The sequence below is a fragment of the Colossoma macropomum genome, unplaced genomic scaffold (genome assembly GCF_904425465.1).
Source record: "Colossoma macropomum unplaced genomic scaffold, Colossoma_macropomum, whole genome shotgun sequence".
Taxonomy (NCBI): Eukaryota; Metazoa; Chordata; class Actinopteri; order Characiformes; family Serrasalmidae; genus Colossoma; species Colossoma macropomum.
This window is the reverse complement of record NW_023494795.1, coordinates 11,516,755-11,535,960: the sequence shown is the minus strand read 5'-3', so window position 1 is coordinate 11,535,960 and position 19,206 is coordinate 11,516,755. Positions and strand designations below refer to the sequence as shown.

The 19,206-nt window shown below is 40.1% G+C and overlaps 1 protein-coding gene across 1 annotated transcript in view; it reads left to right on the top strand.

The window, feature by feature from the left end:
• The first annotated feature begins 4,287 nt into the window (after positions 1 to 4,287).
• fryl (furry homolog, like) overlaps positions 4,288 to 19,206 on the top strand; it is a 135,926-nt gene continuing 121,007 nt past the window's right edge. Inside the window, exon 1 of the mRNA XM_036581460.1 lies at positions 4,288 to 4,574. The gene's annotated coding sequence lies outside the window, so the exon portion shown is untranslated. The remainder of the gene's footprint in view (positions 4,575 to 19,206) is intronic.

Genomic DNA, 19,206 nt, shown 5'->3' with positions numbered 1-19,206 from the left:
TTCTTCGCAGAGTTCACTGACGGATGACGGACACAGCGGTGACATAGCGCCGCCTACCGACTCCAAACACTCCTAACACTGCGACTGCAGTTACTACGGCTGTCTTTTTGAAAAGTTAGTTATAGTCAAACCAATACAAAGGAGCACGACGGCGTTTTAGGGCCACTGTTAATAAAAAATAAAAACAGTAGACTTCGAGAATAAAGTCGTAATATTTCGAGAATAAAGTCGTAATATTTCGAGGAGAAGGTGGGCTAACTGTAGGTCTCGGTTGCTGTACTGGTGCCGGAGCTCCACTCACTCCTGTCTCTCTGTGGATCATTTTGATCATCATTCTCACAAACTCAGTTTCCTGCTCAGCTGTTTCTTATCCTAATAACAGGCTGGTGCTGATGTGCAGGAGAGACAGGGAGACTGAGTGTTTCTTTATGGGTGAATCGATATGAAAGTACAACTCCACCAAATTACCGCCCCTCATTTGACACGGGGAGGGGCTGCTTTCCCTCTGCAAAGCCTTTGGCCACAATATTGTAACCTTTCCTGTATTAATGCCACTTTAATGTCGGAATTCCACTCATTTTTTCTCAAAATATTACGACTTTATTCTCAAAGTCTACTATTTTTATTTTTATTAACAGTGGCCCTAACAGTGGCCCTTACAGTGGCCCTTACTGCGTAAGCACATATGGACAAAGAGAAACTATTTGCTGGGGGGAGTGGAGAAGTTATATGTGCATTAAATGAAAACACTATGTTTTGCAGATAGAAATCGTTTTTATAGCCTTTTTGTTTTCAAATGCCATAAAATAGTGCTTGGATTCCAAGATGCAGACTGAGAAAAATGCCTCTTGTTACTCATTTTGCATTTGTGAATGTTGAATTTAGATACAATTGTTGTTTTGGTTTCAGACATTGTGGAACCCAAAATCCAGAGAAATCAACTAAAAATGTTATTAATTACAAATCTCAAATAAAATCAAAAACAAAATCAAATCAAATCACCTTTACACAGGTGTGAAGGTGAGTGCATGCGTAGCCCCCTTATAGAACTTAAATACAAAAAATATAAGAAAACAAAGAAAAAAAAATATATATATATATATATATATATATATGTGTATATATATATATATATATATATATATACACACACACACACATATTAGACTCTAAATATACACAATATACACATTAATATACACCACTGTTGCACTATTTCCAGTATTTCCAAAAGTGTTTGTCTGTTGTACATTAAGGTGCTGCCAACATTTAATGCAAAAGTATTAACAGACAAACACACAATTAACAAAAAACTAAAAGAAGTGAAGGGAGCTCGCAAGACGGCAGCCATACTCGACACCATCTTGGAGCTATGAGTCTCTTAAAAATTCTTGCCAGAATTTATTCATATCATTTTTAAACTTTTGTAAGAATACATTCACTGGGTAATACCTGTGGATCACTTTAAAGGACACTTCTTTATTACTACTACTATCATTACTGCTATTACTGCTGCTGCTAATAATAATAATAAAATTTAATTCATACACATTTGGTTTTATATATTGCTGTTGTCAGAAGAAAACCTTGTATCTCCAAAATGATAGCTTTACAGGAGAAGAAAAAAAATGCTTTACCTTTAATGTAAGTCAATGAAACCAGACTTTTTTCCAAGTCATTTTGGGCCATTTCTGTCGGTCAATTCTTCATGAAATTTACACACAATGTAAAGAGCAACAGGCATTTTCAGATTTTGTCAAAAACTGAGAAACGACAAAAATGGAGTTACAAGGTTTTCTTCTGAAACCAGTGATATACAGATTTAAAGTTTATATATCAGCAAAATCTTATCTGTATTAACTTGACTGTGAATATTATTGATATTGACAATGGACAACCTGCCAAACCTGAGACACACATAACAGGTAAAGATGTGAGTAACAGATGTTTTTCACCAGCTGGAATGTAATTAAGGTAATATAAAACTCTCTCATCCTGCTGACCTGACTACACTTTGGCAGGCATTTTTCTTCTCACCTTTAAAGTTCTCCTTCAGTTCCTTCATTACCAAATTATCTGTGTTCAGTCTTAGGCAGGGCTGCCTAAAGTGTGGCCTATATGACAAAACTGGCCTGTGAGAATGTTTGAATTGGCCCTCAGAAAGCTAATCTAACCCCATTCCCTCGCTCAATGAGGCAACAAACATGTTTAAACTATACACAACTTATTAAATTCATATTTCCTTTTCAAACCACAGTCTTGAGGTATTTGAGCAACAAAATGTTAAAACATTTTAACATCTGGATTTGTAATCTGTCTACTTTATTTGTTTATTGTTTTGTTTTGGCTCTCATGCCCACCACAACATTGCCCACCAAGACAAAATGTTTGGTCACTCATGGGCTAAATGACTGAGCTGTGCTCAGACAAAATGTAGTCTTGCTTTGGTTTGCACCAAATGTGAAACTCTACATAGGGAATAACTGCAAAGCCCACATGACCGGAGTTTCAACAGTCATTGAAAGGAAAATTCCAAAATTTTTACATAATTAAAAGGTTCAGATGTAGGTAAAGTCATTCCGAGTGGTTTGATGTGAAACTTTCTGTTTCATAACTGTTCACAGTGGTGGTGATAGGAACCAGACCTCCAAACTCTTTAAACTCCCTTACAGACACACTGCCTTGTGACACAGTTTTATGATAGTTTTGAAGCAAGAATTAGAAATAAAATGTATTTCAAACACAGTCGTGTTCATGCAGGGCTTTGCGAGGCAAAATACATCTCAATGAAAACTTTTTTGGCCACTATTTGCCGCTGTTGTACCACTATCAACATTACATTTAAAAGCTGGAGGTTTTGAATAGTAAGTAAATTAGCCATATTTGTGCTGTAGACATTGTGACTCCAGGTTCTTACCACCACCACCATTAAAAAGAAATCTGAGTATACATTTCTCTACAACTAACCCCTTCACACCAAACCACACTGAATGACTGTTTACATCTCACTGAATTGACATTGAATGATGTAGAAACTGAAAGTCAGTGTAAGTTCAGTTCAGTATCTTCTTACCAACAAAGCAAGAAAAGCTGCATTTAAGTTGCTCACCGGTTCAACTCAGCCAAAACCTTTCTTAGTAGATATAAACCGGACAGTCTGACTCCTCTTTTTTTGTTCAACTGCCTTGAAAATGTTTTACCTTTGCTTTGGAAGTGCACTTATACAGAGTCACTGTAGTCATTTTTTTTGCATTAAGTACATATATATATATATATATATATATATATATATATATATATATATATATATATACACACAATATAAAGGATAACAAGCACTTGATAAACTGAAAAATGACAAAAATGGAGATACAAGGTTCTGTTCTGACAGCAGCGATATATATATACACACACATGAACATATGTATATATGTACAAATATTATAGTATATAAAAATACATGAAAGAATGCATACATTTTTGTTTCTTTTTGTTGAGGATAAGTGTGATAAATATATATATATATATATATATATATATATATATATATATATATATATATCTATATAGACATACAATATTTATATTCATAGATTTATATGAATATATATTTATATATGTACATAGCCTTGAGGATATACATACACATATACAAATATTCAAATATATATACACATTTACATATATATATATATATATATATATATATATACACACACACACGCACACACACACACACACACACACGCACACACACACACGGAATAGCAGCTATACCAACTTTCACTTTTCTGGGAAGCTTTCTATAACATGCCCTTTTTCTTGTACTGAACTTGATGCCCATAGAGACAACATAAGTTGTCGAACAGTCCCAAAGCTATGAAGGCTGTCCGTCTGTTCTGGTCCAATGAGGTATTGCAACAGTCTTACTCTGACGCTGTACTTAAGGAGGCCTGCTCTTTTTGATGGCTTGACTTTTTTGTGTGCTTTTCCTTCTATATATTGTCTGTATTATGTAATTTCGATGTCTGTGTATTTTGCGAAATGAGAAAATAATAATAATAAAAAAATTCTATCGGATCTGACAAACCCCAAAGTTTTGTGTCTTCTCAGCCAATAGAGAGCAGCTCCTGAGAGGTGAGCTTTGATTTGCACAACACTGAGCCAACAGCACGGCGAGGTCGGAGTGCGTGTGATGGACGCGGCTCCAATGGCGAGGCGAGCGGGGCGGGCGGAGGCGCCGCGGCGCTGACAGTGATCTGCTCCTATCAGAGCGGAGGACCGGCCTGGCCGTTAGCTCGGCCTGCTCCAATCTGACGGACAGGGAGGTGGGCACGCTCGTCGTCCGTCGAGTTTTTTAGGTGTTTTAAACGACAGAAACATTATAATATCGTCAAAGCAGAACGAATAAACATGCATTAGAAGTAAGTAACCATAGAGACCCCCTTATAGGCACCGCACAGAGCCTCACAACGCTCGGGAAACGGCTCTGGACAGAACAAGCCAACGGATTTTTCGAAGCGAGCGGGGAAGCTAAAGCTAAGCTGGCCAGGAAAGCACAGCGACTCTGAGAGGTAAGAAAGGCAGATTTCGAAGAACCTCTCACGGTGTCGACTTGCCACACTGCGCTTCGCCAACCAGACACCAGAATTATTCAGGTGTTGCGTTTGGCTTCTGTTTTCTGTTGAACCTGAGGTCAGTTATGATTACATGTACCCATGGCGAGCTTTCTTCCTGCATTTTAACGAAAGCCCCCCTGTCTCTCTCTCTCTCTCTGTCTCTCACTGTGTCTCTCTCTTTCTCAGTCCTCAATCACTGAGGCTGCTGTGCTCCTCTCTCCCTCAAACTGCATGAACAGCATACATTCAGCTCATTAGCCTGACAGTGTCAGTCCGAGATTCGGCTGAACCGACTCTGTGCTCTCGTTTAGTTTCCCACACTAAAACCCTGGATGTACAGCTAGTTGTGGGTTAGCTAACCTAGCCTGACCAGTTAACTAGCCGGCTTGCTAACAAATGGGAAGTTAGTCGCTAGCTAGCTTAGCTTAGCTAACCTGGTTGGCTAATTAGGAAGAATAAATTCGTTTATTTTTTCAGTGCCGCTCCGATTTTTGGCATTCGAGCTGTTTAAGTTGGGTAGTTAGCTAACTTGGTTTCCCCATTCTTCTGTCGAAATGACTTTCTGAGTGTTTCTGAGTTGAGAAATGCTTCACAGACGAGTGTTTTGCTCAGCTCGCCGGCTGGACGTTTTGTAGGGTTTAGCGAGTTGTACTTTGCACTGTTGTGATTATGGTCATTGAGATAATTGACACAGTCCTGGTCCCCAGTAACTGGGAGTATAGAGCCTCATAAAGTCAACCAAGTGGACCGAAAACAGCTCTGCGTGCTTTAAAGTGTTAATTTGTTTATATGGTGCAGTTGTTTGCCACTGTTTTATTCTGGTGCCACAAGCTGGCATTTGACAAGAAAGTTAACCCAAATGTAGTAGCGGCTGTGCTGAATGCCACAATAGTGGGAAGCAGAGCACCGTGAAAAGCCCCACACCTTTTTTTAAATCTGAGGCAACTATCTCTCATTATGGTGAATGAGCTGAAACGATGTAAACACAGCCTAGGGGCTAAATGGCTGTAGTTATATATTTAGATATTTGCATTTGGCTTAAGTGTATTTATACACGCCCCAGGCTAAACGTGCAATCTAGGTCGTAACCACAGGCTTTGGTTTTGCTGATTTCCTTCACTGATGGTTGCCTTCTACAGAAGTCAGGGCTCGTTTCTTGATTATTTTTTTTAATGAGAGCTTAAAAAGTCTTTCTCAGTGTCTGCTTTTCATGTACAAGTAAACCCACAGAACCTAATTGACCGTGAAGTGTGATCATGCATGTCACCTCAGGAAAATCATCAAATCAATCAAATCTTCTAATAAGTGTAAAATGAGTCCAATCAGAATGTTTCCATTAGCCTTTATGATCTTTAATACCATGTCATGAAGTATCCTGAGCCAAAAAACCTTATGATGAATCACAGACATAAGTCGACATACCTTTATTTTTGCCGGTATAAGCATGGATTTAATTTCCAAAGTTCAGGAAATCAAGGCGATGGTACAAAATGTTACAGACACTCCTAATAGTGCACTTAAACTTACTCCACAAGCTGAGTACAAATAAGACATTTTGGTTTTTGCCCCCTATACATTGTTATTGTACCTTTTAACGTGCCTTTTACAGTGTTGCTCCCTTTGCATGATTATCTGTTGGAACAGATGAGTGACTCCAGCCTGTCCCCACCCCACCCCGTAAATATAACGCAGCTTAACAACATACAGTACCCCATAATTGCTCCATTTAGCCAAATCTTGTTTCACAGTAGGTAATTTCCTTGTCACCGAGCCTAACGCCCGCAGGTGATGCTTCATGAACGAACGAGATCCAGTGCAATATGGTAATCGTCTCGTGGGAATATTCTGTCATTATGATGGGGAGAGGAGGCTGCTGAATGCCCTGAGCCCTTTTCTAATGTATTTTGCTGCTTGATTATCTCTGCTTTACTCTTCAGTCTTCAGTATTATCTGACTGGATCACCTCCCACCCTTTTAATCTCAGTAATTAGACAATCTTATGAGCTGATCTTTGTGGCGTTCGCTATCGATTAGTAGCCAAGTAATGCACACATTGATTTTGACAATTAATCAAGGTTTATAAACACAATAACGAATAGATATACCATGTGTAGCTTTTTTAAATATTCTAAAATACTAAAAAAGAATCATAAAAGATAAATAAGTAAGCCTCGAATAAGACTATGTGAGTATTGATCAGGCTGTTTCTTATTATAAGAGAGACCAGTAGGAGAGTTTTTAATCTGCAGTGTCTTCATAAAATCCCCGACTGATGATTACCGTTTCATTGAGGAGGTAAATTTTCCACTAATCAGATGGGATTGATTAATCATGACGGCTCTATTGATCTTGCCGTTTCATTCTTGATTATGTAATTAGCACACAGGGTGCATGAGTCGCATGTGTTACATGTGTTTTGTCGTCCAGCTGTGCACATTCCTCACAGTTCAAAACAGGCCGCACATGGGGGCTGAGCTGACCGCGTGCTGTATTCAGCACACTACGCCATACATAGTGGTCTCTCTCTTCCTCTGCCTGCCTGTGTGTTTGCGCAGCTTCTTGTGAAAGAATTTCTTCATTCCTTCCTCTCGAATCTACAGAGAATTTTCATCTTGGCCTGGGCGTAAGGGACGACGAAGAAGGGAAAAAAGAGAGAGTCTCACACAACGAGGGCTTTTTGTTTTTGTGTCGTCTGGTGTCTGGCGCTAAGCAAAAGGCACTTATAGCAGTGAGGCTGGTCAGACTAGTGTAGGTGGCTAACAAATGCACATGTGGGCCTCATGGAACTCGTTTTTACAAAGCAGTTTTTTAACACGGAGAGTGAACACAGTTGTTCGTCGCCAGCTCTGTCCCTGAACATGAATAATTGGTCACTGTTTACCCCCTGGACTCCTTTGCCCTTTTGCGTGTTGTGTAATTGAACATTTGTTCAGTGATGTAAGATGGGATGTTAACTGGCTGGGTCCAAATGTAAATGTGACGCTGTCCACATGACCATATTTTTATATGCCATTTTGATGAAAGTTGGCTGCTGAGCCAAAAGCTGTTGAAGCCCAGCTACTTTACGTTCTGCCTGTTTGGCAAGCAAACAGAAAAAAGGTTAAGTGTTGTGACATCAGCTCGAGCCTCAGGATGTGTGGAACAGAGATGATATCACTGTGAAATGGTGCTAAAACACAAGTGTGGGTCCTTTTAAAGAACTAGAGTTATTACCCAACAAACCCCTGTCTGGGTTTACTACTAATGTCTGGGATAAGCTACTAATAGCTGGCTGAGCAGTACAGATGTGTGTTTGCGATGCGTCTGGCTATCGTGGGTGAGCGTGTTTAATCCGGTGTGGCTGTAATGTGGATAAGTGCTCTCCCCTCTAATACACCTCCTCTGTTTCACCGGTTATACACATTTATAACCATTTGTGGTACTAATAGTAAAGGAACGGTTCACTGGAAAATCTATTTCAAACAATTTTTCCCAGATGTAGTGGATCAGCTTAAAGGCCTCTGCGTTCTTCTTGCGAAACAAAATTCTTGAGGGTTGTGCGAAGCTGAAATCGCCTTCGCAAGCTTACAAGCTTGCATACTTTCTGCGGTTTCATGTTGCCTGTTGAGGATGCTCCACGTGATGCTATGGCATTTGATGCTAAGTTTCATGACTGCTGGAAAACGATTCTTTCACTGTTCTAACTATGGCGACGTTTGAGTTCGGAATACCGCCACCATTTAAGGTGGAACGGGAAAATTCGAACAAGAAGCTGGTGAGTAGAAAGCCAACTTCAGCCTCGCCCTCTTGTGAACCTAAATATAAGATAACCTGTATGTTTTGGTGCTTAGTACTAGTTAATACTACCGAATAATAGACTTACCATCTTACATTGAGAAGATATTCATTGTTTATTTAACAAATGCGCGTTTCACAGTGAAATATTAGTGTGTCTGCCAAAGCTGAAGCTCCTCAAAGTCGTCCATCTTTGTTTCATGGCACGCCTCTTTTTTTACCAACCTTTCGGAGGCTTTGTCCTGTAGCGCCTTCGTCCACGGAGTTCACCCAGCTGCGAAAGAAGCCCCCGTGCGACGTCTGTGGTTGTTCGTTTTTTCCGCAATTACGTCACATTGTTCGCTGAAGCCAGGTGAACGTCGTCTCCGCAAAAAGTCTGCTGAGGCCTTAAGTGCGTTTGGTGTCCAGAGTTTGCTTATTTAGTTTTGCACTGGAGCCACGTGGCTCATAATAGAAACCTATCATCTCAAAAGATTTTGGGTGACTGAGTTCCATCAATCGTTAGCTTTATTAGCCTCGTAGCTCCAGTGCAAAAATGAAGAGGCAAGCTTTGGGCACCAAGCATGTCTTGGCTCATCAGCTGTTTTTGGAGTAAGGAAAAAGGAAGACTGTGTAAATTCATGCATTGCTGTAAGACATGCTTGTGACAGCCATGTATCTTAAACACTGTTCTCATGGAACAGCGATTACTCTGGGACCTCCTGGAAATAGAACTGGCCCCTAAACCTCCACCTCTGTAATTCCTGTGGATTGATGACACAGAATAATGGATTACTGACCCATGTGCCTGTGATTTGGCTCTGACTTGTTTTTGATGTCGGGCAGGGGGAGGCTTCCCAAATTATGTGCTTAAAGGGCTCAGATTCTGATTTAATTGTATTACCTTTTATTACCAAATGACTTCTAGAGTTCACTGTAATAATAATGGCAGCAGAACAAGCTGGACTATATTTTAAACATAGTATCAGGTGATCAGTATCAGATGATGATCAGCTGAGTTTTGGTATTGATATTGTAATTATGTTGTGTCTTCTCAACTGACGTTTAGGCCTACTAGGTTGCTTGGGAATGAATTGTGGCTTACCAAATTATAGATGTTGCTGTTTGATATATAATTAAAGTTCTAGTGAAAAGTATCCCATGTAATATTTGTCCTGTGATTTGGGCTTTAGTTGAGTTGACCCCTTTGTTCACTTCATATAAGTTATGGTGCAGTAAGTCCAACTTTTCTTTTGGAAGTTCATCTTCTTAAAGCTCAAGAAACTTTTAGGCCCGATCCCGTTTCACCCCTCGCCCTGACCACTTAGCCCTCAGCCCTCTGTTTTGCACGCTCACGTCTAGGGGTAGGGTGCCCCAATTTTTGTTGAGATAGAGGGGTAGGGCGAAGTGTTGGGGCTACATGGCCCTCCAAACTGAGGTTTTTCAGAGGCACAGTCCAAACAGAGTGATATGAGAAAAGAAGAAAAGCCGATAAGATGGCTGCGCGAGCGACCAAAGAGTGGGAATTTTCTCAGTAATTACGATAACCATTGTATTATCTTAGTTTAATGTCGTTTCAGTGTATTATGGTCGTTTTCTTCATAACAAGCATAAAGAAATCACTAATAGTATGCTAATGTCTTGGTAGCTAGCTAGCTAACTTTCCCGTTCCACCTTAAATAGTCCAGCAGTTTTGACACCCGAAGCACCAGAATGTAACTGCTGCACCATTTAAGGTGGAACGGGAAAATTTGAACAAGATGCTGGTGAATATCTGACTTCCGCTTCGTATCACCAAAGAATTAGAGGTGAGCGATAATAAATAATTGCCCCCTCTTTGAAAACATATGATGCCCTAGATGTAAATAAAGCCCAGCAGTGAGGAGCTGAACATTTCCCTTCTCTGCTATCACTGAAGACGGGCCGGGTCGCCTACAGAGCAGCGCTAGTAGCTGTTAATGAAGCAGTGATTTTTTTTTTTTTTTCGTTTTAATTTGAGGGTTGTCCCATTTTGTAGGGGAAGGTTTCAGCCACTACCCCTTCTAACTCAGTTCCAAGGGGTTAGGGTGACACTCGAAAACAAGGGGTAGGGGTAAAAAGAAGAAATGGGATTGGGCCTTGATCTTGGGTAGAACTTAAGTGGTACCCTTACCGACCACAAGGCTGATGTGGCTCCTCCAGTCCACACAGCTTTAACTAAACTGTTTTCCCTGTATTTTCTCTCTGTTTAAGTCAGAGAAAGCTGAAAATGACAAAAACTAAACTTGCAACATAACTGAGCCAGCAAGCTTCCATGTCTGTCTGTTGTCTGTCTGTATATCTGGCCATGCCAGAATTCCCTGGATGCACATCCAGCGGTAAAAATGGTTAAGAACCCCACGTTAAAACTGGGTAATGCTTTACTGGTTGATAGACACAGCGTGGTCTACAACACATACATTCAGTGTCAGAGCAGGCTGGGAGTGTTGGATTGGGTCCTGTCAATCATGTGTATTCATTAGAATATTAGGACCACACCCCCCAACAGTTCTCAGATAAATCTGATGAGCATTTTTCAAGCTGTGTTTTGTCAGATTTCTGTCATTTTTTTTAATTCAGTCTTTACTGGATGTTTAATTTAACATTATAATACAAACTCTTTTAATATTTTAAACTGTGTTCCCTGCAATTTGAAGTTATTTGCTAACTCCTCAAAGAGCTCACAAACCTGTGGCCCATTTTGTCCAGTTTGGTGTCGCATTGCTGTGTACTCGTTTTCTGAAATAGTCTCTCAGTTATGCCCAGTGTTGTCCCTCTCAGAGCTGAGGTGTGTAATGAGACCTGATGCTGAATACGTTCTCTCTGGGGGGCTCCTGGGCAGGAGGAGCATTGCAGTGTTGCCTGTGTGTCCACTCAGCTCCAAACTGACCTGCAGCAGGGAAATTCTATCACTCTGCACTGGAACACAGTGCATTATTAATGCTGTGAGGGACACGACACAGCCTCAGCGATGGTACAGTACAGCAGCACAGCTGAGATTGTTCTCTTTATTTTCTTTATTAACGTTTTGGTCTGAGCCTCTTCTCGTCTCTTCCCTTCTCTCAATTGGAAAACTACCAAAACTGTTCTGACAGTAATAATCGTTTACTGCTTGTCTGAAATGGCCATGTTTTAGTGCACAGTCAAAAACTTAGACAGGACTGATGCCTGAAATAATGGTGCTGAAAAGTGTAAGGATTCCCAGATGTCAGGATAGATTCCCAGAAAACATTGCTCTAGACCAGGGGTTGGCAACACACGGCTCTTTTACTGCCCTGTTGCGGCTCCACAGCGGAATTACATTTTTTAGGTAAAAATAATATAATCTTCATTTGCAGTAAAATAAAGCTCTGCTGATCGTTCAACACAGTTTTAACAATAAATGGTCTTAAAAGCTGGAGTTAATGAAGTCTACATCTGCTAATTCACCCTTTAACCCTGAAGGATGGCGCACAGACTGCTGGTCACCATAGCAATGCAGACAACAGTCTCGGCTAGCTAGTAGCTAACATAAAAGCAAAGAGATATTTAAGATGAACATCAATAATATGGAGATGAATGGACTTATTTGCATTTATAAGCACTTTGGTTACCTGATACGTTTAATCTGCAACGAGAAACTGTTAAATACTAAAAAGTTGCGACGCTGAAGTCAGTTTCTCATTTGCCAGCTTCTTGTTTGAATTCTCCTCTTCCACCTTAAATGGTGCAGGAGTTACAAGAACAAGAAGCTGGCGAATGAGAAGCGACTTCAGCCTCGTAAAAATCGAACATTGAGAGACGTTTTACAAGAAATTATTTCACTTTTGAGTAAAAGTTTCCTGCCAGAGATGCGAGAAATGCAGCTTTAGCTAAATCTTAAAGCAGAGCAAAGTAAGTCTGCGGTTTTGTTTATACTATATTTTTAGACTATATTAGTACATTAGAACATACCGAGACATATTTACAGCCAAGATGGTTGGATATAAAATGTTGTGGCTCCCAAGGTGGTTTGATGTTGAAAGGACAAAATGCGCATCTTAACATTTGGGTTGCTGACCACTGACCTAGACTCAATGCTTATGTACTCAGCTTGAGCACTACAGAACTGTTGTGTTGAACAAAGACAGTCTGGGGCTTCACATGGTTTGATAGACTTTTACTGGATATTATCTGCTTAGCATCTGTAGAAAACTATTTCATTCAGACTGTCGCGTAGTGTATCCGGAGGTTTCGTTAATAGGCTCGCCGTTTACTGTCTCAGACGTCGTGATAACATTGCTGACCCTGTGTTTGTCTCCCAGTATGACATTAGCATCACTTGTTCTGAAATCAGCACTTATAATGAAAGCTTTAAGTCTTTTGTTTTCTCTGTCTTTTTAGGTCTGCTGCATTCGTGTCAGTTTGGATGGCAGGTGGTTACTGTTTGATCTTTGACCACTTTTTTTTTCCTCTGCCAGTTCATGTGCTGGGAGTCCGTTACTGCTGGTTAAATATCAAACCAAAATTCTGAAGGTTTTGGTTTACATAGATGAAGATTAGAGACGGCAGGTGTTGACTGAGAAAGGCCAGACATTAAAGCAATAAAACAAAAAGACCTTAACTTCACTCTTTTTTCCCCCCTTTACACCATTTGCTCATTACACCTGACCAACTGGGTGTGTGCACAGTTTTTCTTGTATTATTATTTTTAGTAGTAGTAGTTACAAGAGAGATTTAGGCCCAATCCAATTTCTTCTTTTTACCCCTACCCCTTGTTTTCGAGTGTCACCCTAACCCCTTGGAACTGAGTTTGCCCTACGATGGGACAATGGGACCCTCAAATTAAAAAAAACAAACAAACAAATTAACAAAAAAAATATTTTATTAACAGGCTACTAGCGCTGCTCTGTAGGTGACCCCGTCAGTGATAGCAGAGGAGGGTAAAGTTCAGCTCCTCACTGCTGGGCTTTAGTTACATTTAGGGCATCAGTAGCTTTCAAAGAGGGGGACAATTATTTATTATCGCCCACCCCTAATTCTTCAGTGATACGAAGCTGAAGTCAGATATTCACCAGCTTCTTGTTTGAATTTTCCCGTTCCACCTTAAACGGTACAGCAGTTACATTCTGGCGCTTCAGGCGTCAGAAGTGCTGAACTATTTAAGGTGGAACGGGAAAGTTAGCTAGCTAGCTACCCAGACATTAGCATGCTATTAGCGATTTTTTTTTTTATGCTTATTATGAAGAAAACGACCATAATACACTGAAACGACATTAAACTAAGATAATACAGTGGTTATCGTAATTTTTTTAACGGATAAAATTCCCACATTTGTGGGTTTTTTGGTCCCTTGTTCAGCCATCTTGCTGGTTTTTCTTTTTTCCCTCATATCACTCTGTTTGGACTGTGCCTCTGAAAAACCTCAGTTTGGAGGGCCGTGTAGCCCCAACACTTCACCCTACCCCTCTGTCTCAACAAAAATTGGGACACCCTACCCCTAGACGTGGACGTGCAAAACAGAGGGCTAAGGGCTAAGTGGTAGGTGCGAGGGGTGGAATGGGATTGAGCCTTAGAATAAATGTTTCATTTCATAGATATTACAGCTGCACAGTAAACACTGAAAGTTCATTTTAAAAGGTAGGTAAGAGATGCTAGGCTACCTAATGCTACAGTAAAATCACTTTTTAATGTGTACGTAATGTGTTTTGAAAGCATTTGTCATTGCTCTAATAAATGTATTCCATTGATTAGTCTGTCAGCTGCCTCCTTTCAGTATTAGAGCTGGCTTTGAATATGAACAGCACCTAAATAAACTGCCACTTTGCATGCCATAGATATTCTTAAGGTGATTCTACCAGCTGTTTTACTAGTTGCACCACAAATAGGTGAAATTGGGGTTTACAGCTTGGCTCTGTGATCACACATACATGCACAAGAATATTCTGGACTATAATAAAATCCTCCGCTGATACAAAACATGAACATTTTGCTCTGAAAAGCATATTACAAACAAATCTTACACTTGGCTCTGTGTTCTGTTAGAATGTACTGTTTTGCCTGGTGTTACTTCTCAGATGTTTCTCCTCTTTAGTGTTTTAGGTCATGCCAGGTTGGCAGGTGTGCAGACAAACACAGCAGAAGACCTGTATTGTAGCATATTAGACCTACATTATGTGGGAAATTTTAGAAGCCAACGTCCTCATTACTGTTGTGCTCATTCAAACTGAATTTTAATCATGGTTTTTAATTTTTTTCTCTGACAGCCCTGAAACCGATATTATGCAAAGACAGTAAAATGATCAGTTACTGGTTTCTCAGTCAGCCAGAGCAGTGCATTAGTTCAGGGGTTCTCAACCTTTTTCACCCCAAGGCCCACCTGTTTATAACTATAAAGCATAGCAGCCCACAGAACAACTGAAATCAACTTTTTTTTTTATTATTATTATTTTGTTTGAATAGTTTTTTTTTCCTTTTCTCCTTAATTGCTCACGCTGAAAACCTGTGAATTAGGGCTTGAAAAAGATTGGATCGTCCATTTCGCTTCTATCACAGTAACCAAAATTTGCAGTTATGTTAAAAAACATAACATGTAAAAAAAACAAACAAACAAACAAAAAAACAGAAAAAGGTTGATGTAGATTGGATTGTGATTTGGAGCTGCAGTCCATTGTGATTTCACTGAAAACACCCTTGCGGCTCCCGCAGGAGTCACCGTTTGGACTGGAGTCTCTTTAGTTTTGAGGGTTTTCGTGCCTCATTTGAAATAAACCTCACTCTACTCATGCTTTTGGATCAGCGTCGGCACAATCAACAATCATAAACTTTTACTTGATGTCTGCTTCTTTGTCATTAGTTTATCAAGTTGAGTTTAACTACTCAGGTCACTGATGCTCAGCCAGAAATCAAACACAGATCTTCGCTATTATTTTATGGCTTGTCTGTTGTTTTTATCAGCTGCAGCTCGAGCTGCAGGAACGATGTGAGAGCAATAAGTCAGACGTTAAAACAGGCCGATTGTACTGATGGTACAGCGCTGACGTGGTGGTAGAAGAGGAGGAGAGACGGCTCTACTGATGAATTCCCTTCTTTCATTAAAAACAAATACGTCCCACCAGCAGTGAACTGAACAGGGTTCAGTTGGAATCAGACCGAGACCAGCGCATTTCAGCTGTTTGTTAACATCTTTAACTAGTGCCTCTCTGAGCCGTGTGTGAGAGAGAGAGCGAGAGAGAGAGCGAGAGAGAGAGCGAGAGAGAGAGAGAATGAATTAGATGGCCAGAGAAACTTTAAATAGTCTAATTGAGCTTGGCCAAGGCTGATTACTCTTTACTTAGGCAAAGTCCCAGACAAAAACACCCTTCTCTTCACCCTGGGAAAGCTCTGTGTGTGCACATGTGCACCGATGAGTGTCTGGTTTGCTGTCACTAACATTGCCCATGTCTAACTGTATGTTCACAGCGACAGGCAACCATCCAGTTCCTGTGGGAGTCCACAAGCTGTGTTAACTGACAAGCGGCAAGTGTCACAGCAGAAGCGACAAGTCGAGTTGAAACTTTCTTAACTTTATAAACTAGAACTGTCAGGATCATGAATTTGTAGCTGATGATTTTCACATAAGTAATTGTGAGTAGTGATTTATTTGTCTTTTCTTGTTCATTGTTTGAAACTATTAAAATACCAACCTAAATTGGCTGGTTAGCCGCTAGTGTCGGATGGTATGATAGTAACGGGGTAAAACGCATGTTTAAAAATGATGACGATATTTCAAAATTATGATGTCATATTTCTATTCCATGTCTGAACGAATAAATAAACACATTTCCCCCGTTTATATTTTAGAAGGCTCACTGATTGGTGGTTTGGGACCTTACTGTAAGGTGGTGCTAACAAGAGGTCGGGAGAATCAGCGCCAGAACATGTTACATTTCAGCTTTCACTCAAATACTCAGCTTCGTGCGATCATCTAAACGTGTGCTGTTCTCTAAATGAGTGTGTTTACATGCACTCAATAATCCAACCATAATCAGATTTCTGCAGTTATCTGATTATTCAAAGGGTCATGTAAACTGTATACTCCAATCTAGAAATCCGATTAAGAAATCCGATAATGAGGCTGAATTTTAGCTCAGTAATCAGATTGCTCAGTGCATGTGAACTCTTACTCTGATTTCTTTCGGGTTTCTCAGTCTGCGCATGCGCGAGAACAGACGGTGGATGTCGCAAATGGCAGCAAAACACTTGGAGAGTGTTTAAATATTCTTCATCTTCTAGATGATGCATGATGATATTCTCAAGGTAAAGTGTCGCGATGTTTTAAAATAAGTTTGAGTTTTACGTTACGTTTACTTCACGTCTTCTTCTGTGAGTTTATTGGCTGGTTGCAAAGCAGAAATCTGATTCCGGGTCTACATGAGTTTCCCTATTTTCTGAATACTCAAGAGCATATAAACTTGTTGATCGGATTACTGACAATCTGATTTTCTGCAGTTATCAGATTTATAAGTGCATGTAAACGCACTCAGTGTGTGTCATTTTAGAATAAGTTAGCTACAGTCAATCCTGCGCTGTGACACAGGCTCGATTTTGACGTATTGTCACTTTCCTTTCTCTCTCTCAAACATTTGATCATCTGAATTTATGTGAGTAGAGCACCAGTTTTCAGAATAAACCCTGTTCTGTGATGGGTGGCACTCTTTGGGTCTTGGCTAACATTAAGGTAGCCTAACAGGCTACAGATCCAAACACCACAGAACAGGTGCCTTTCTGTCCCTTCAGTGGTTGCTCGGCTTCACTCTCAGATTTTAATCCTTTTTTAAATCATCTAAAGGTGTGCCTGTGCTTCAGTCAGAATCAAACATGTTTTGTGGTGAGCAGAGCTTTTAGCCTGCTAGCGACGCTAATGCTAACCAGCTTCTCTTTCCTAGTTAGCAGCACTGTTTAAAGTTTATCAATGATTGTAAAATCTAATAACTGTGGAAAGTGACGCAGTCAGCTTAAATAATTGTGATCATCTCAAATAACTGCGATTAGCTGAGTATGCTGTGTTGGTGACAGGCCTGAGATGAATATGACGTGGTGAAGGAGTAATCTTAAGTGTTTGGCTCAAATTACCCCCGTGTTTACAACTGGTCTGAGGTCCCAGGCGTCTGCTCTCTGAATTTTTTTGTTTATTCTCATTCCCAGTAGTCTCACAGGAAAAAATGGAAGAGAAACCTATAAACTTGTAAACGTAGAACTACAGTTCGTATTCTAAACAAAAAGGGCAATAAATATATAGTACATGTAATACAAGTTCACTTGTCAGAAGAAAAACGTAGCGACTTGTCGCCTGCTAATGTGAACGTACGTTAAGGGCTGGCAGGTTTGGTCAGAGTGAAACAATCCCTGGTGCGATTGCTCTGTGTGTGTGGTTCATTATAACAAGTGAGACCGATGCCATTTGAACTCTGTTGTGAAACCCTGAAGAGGTTGTTCTTGATGCTTGTGATGATGCTAGCTGGTTTAGCAGATCACCAACAGCCACGAACGACTGAAAGAGTCAAAGGTATGACCGAGTTTTTTATCTTAATTAATGTAAAGAGACAGTTACTACCTGTTTCCTTTAGAGAGTGACAGGGGGTGCACAGGTCGACCTGGAAAAAAAAGAAAAAACTGTTAATGAACTAATTGCTAATGTTGAACATTGGCCATGAATGATATCTGTAGAAATATATACTTAAGGTAAATGCTAAATGTTGCTGATGCTGTTTTGACATGCATATTGTTGCCATCCAAAGAATAAATGTCCAAAAAGGTAACTTTAGAAAGGAGGGAAAGACTTTCTTAACTTTTAATGACAGTTAATGTAAAGAGATTTATTCTATGTAATTTTGGAGCGTTTCTTTTGGTCCATTCATCATGAAAACGCAAAATGTAGAAAAGCTCAAATCATGCAGAAAACTAAAAATCACGCAAAATGGAGATACTTGTTTTATTTCTTTTTAGACAGCTACTGTTTTATCATCTCTTCAGCAATGAATACAGAATGAATACTTTGGTTTAAAACTAGGTTGAGGCACAAAGCCGTTACAAAATGCGCAATATACCCCACACAGCAATTATTATATATTAATGCAGCAAGTTTTTGATGATTTATGAATGCAGCAAGCCACTTGAAAGTGTGTGTTAGAATGATTTCACCCCTTTTGGAGTTGTGGGAACACCCCAGTAACGGCCTCTCATGGCAGATTGTTTTAGATTGCTATAGAGACTCATAAAATAAGACGTGTGCAAAACCTATGAGCTCAGTTAGACCCGAGTGCAGCGTTTATTGAATCTTGTCGCAGTTATTGACACCAGTGAACATCAAAATCTCCCCAAGCAGCTGTGAGTTTTTACCTGTATGTTTTTTCTTGTTTTTGTTGTTTGTCATTTGGTTTGATGACAGATATGTCAGTGTGAACACTTAGCAAACCAGAACTAGAACACAGTTTATCATTTTTTGCTTTTGATTCGGGAAAAGCAACTGCAAGTGTACACCGATCAGGCATAACATTATGACCACCTCCTTGTTTCTACACTCATTGTCCATTTTATCAGCTCCACTTACTATATAGGTGCACTTTGTAGTTCTACAGTTACAGACTGTAGTCCATCTGTTTCTCTGCATACTTTGTTAGCCCCCTTTTACCCTGTTCTTCAGTGGTCAGGACCCCATGGACCCTCACAGAGCAGGTACTATTTGGGTGGTAGATCATTCTCAGCACTGCAGTAACACTGATGTGGTGGTGGTGTGTTAGTGTGTGTTGTGCTGGTCTGACTGGATCAGACACAGCAGTGCTGCTGGAGTTTTTAAACACCTCAGTGTCACTGCTGG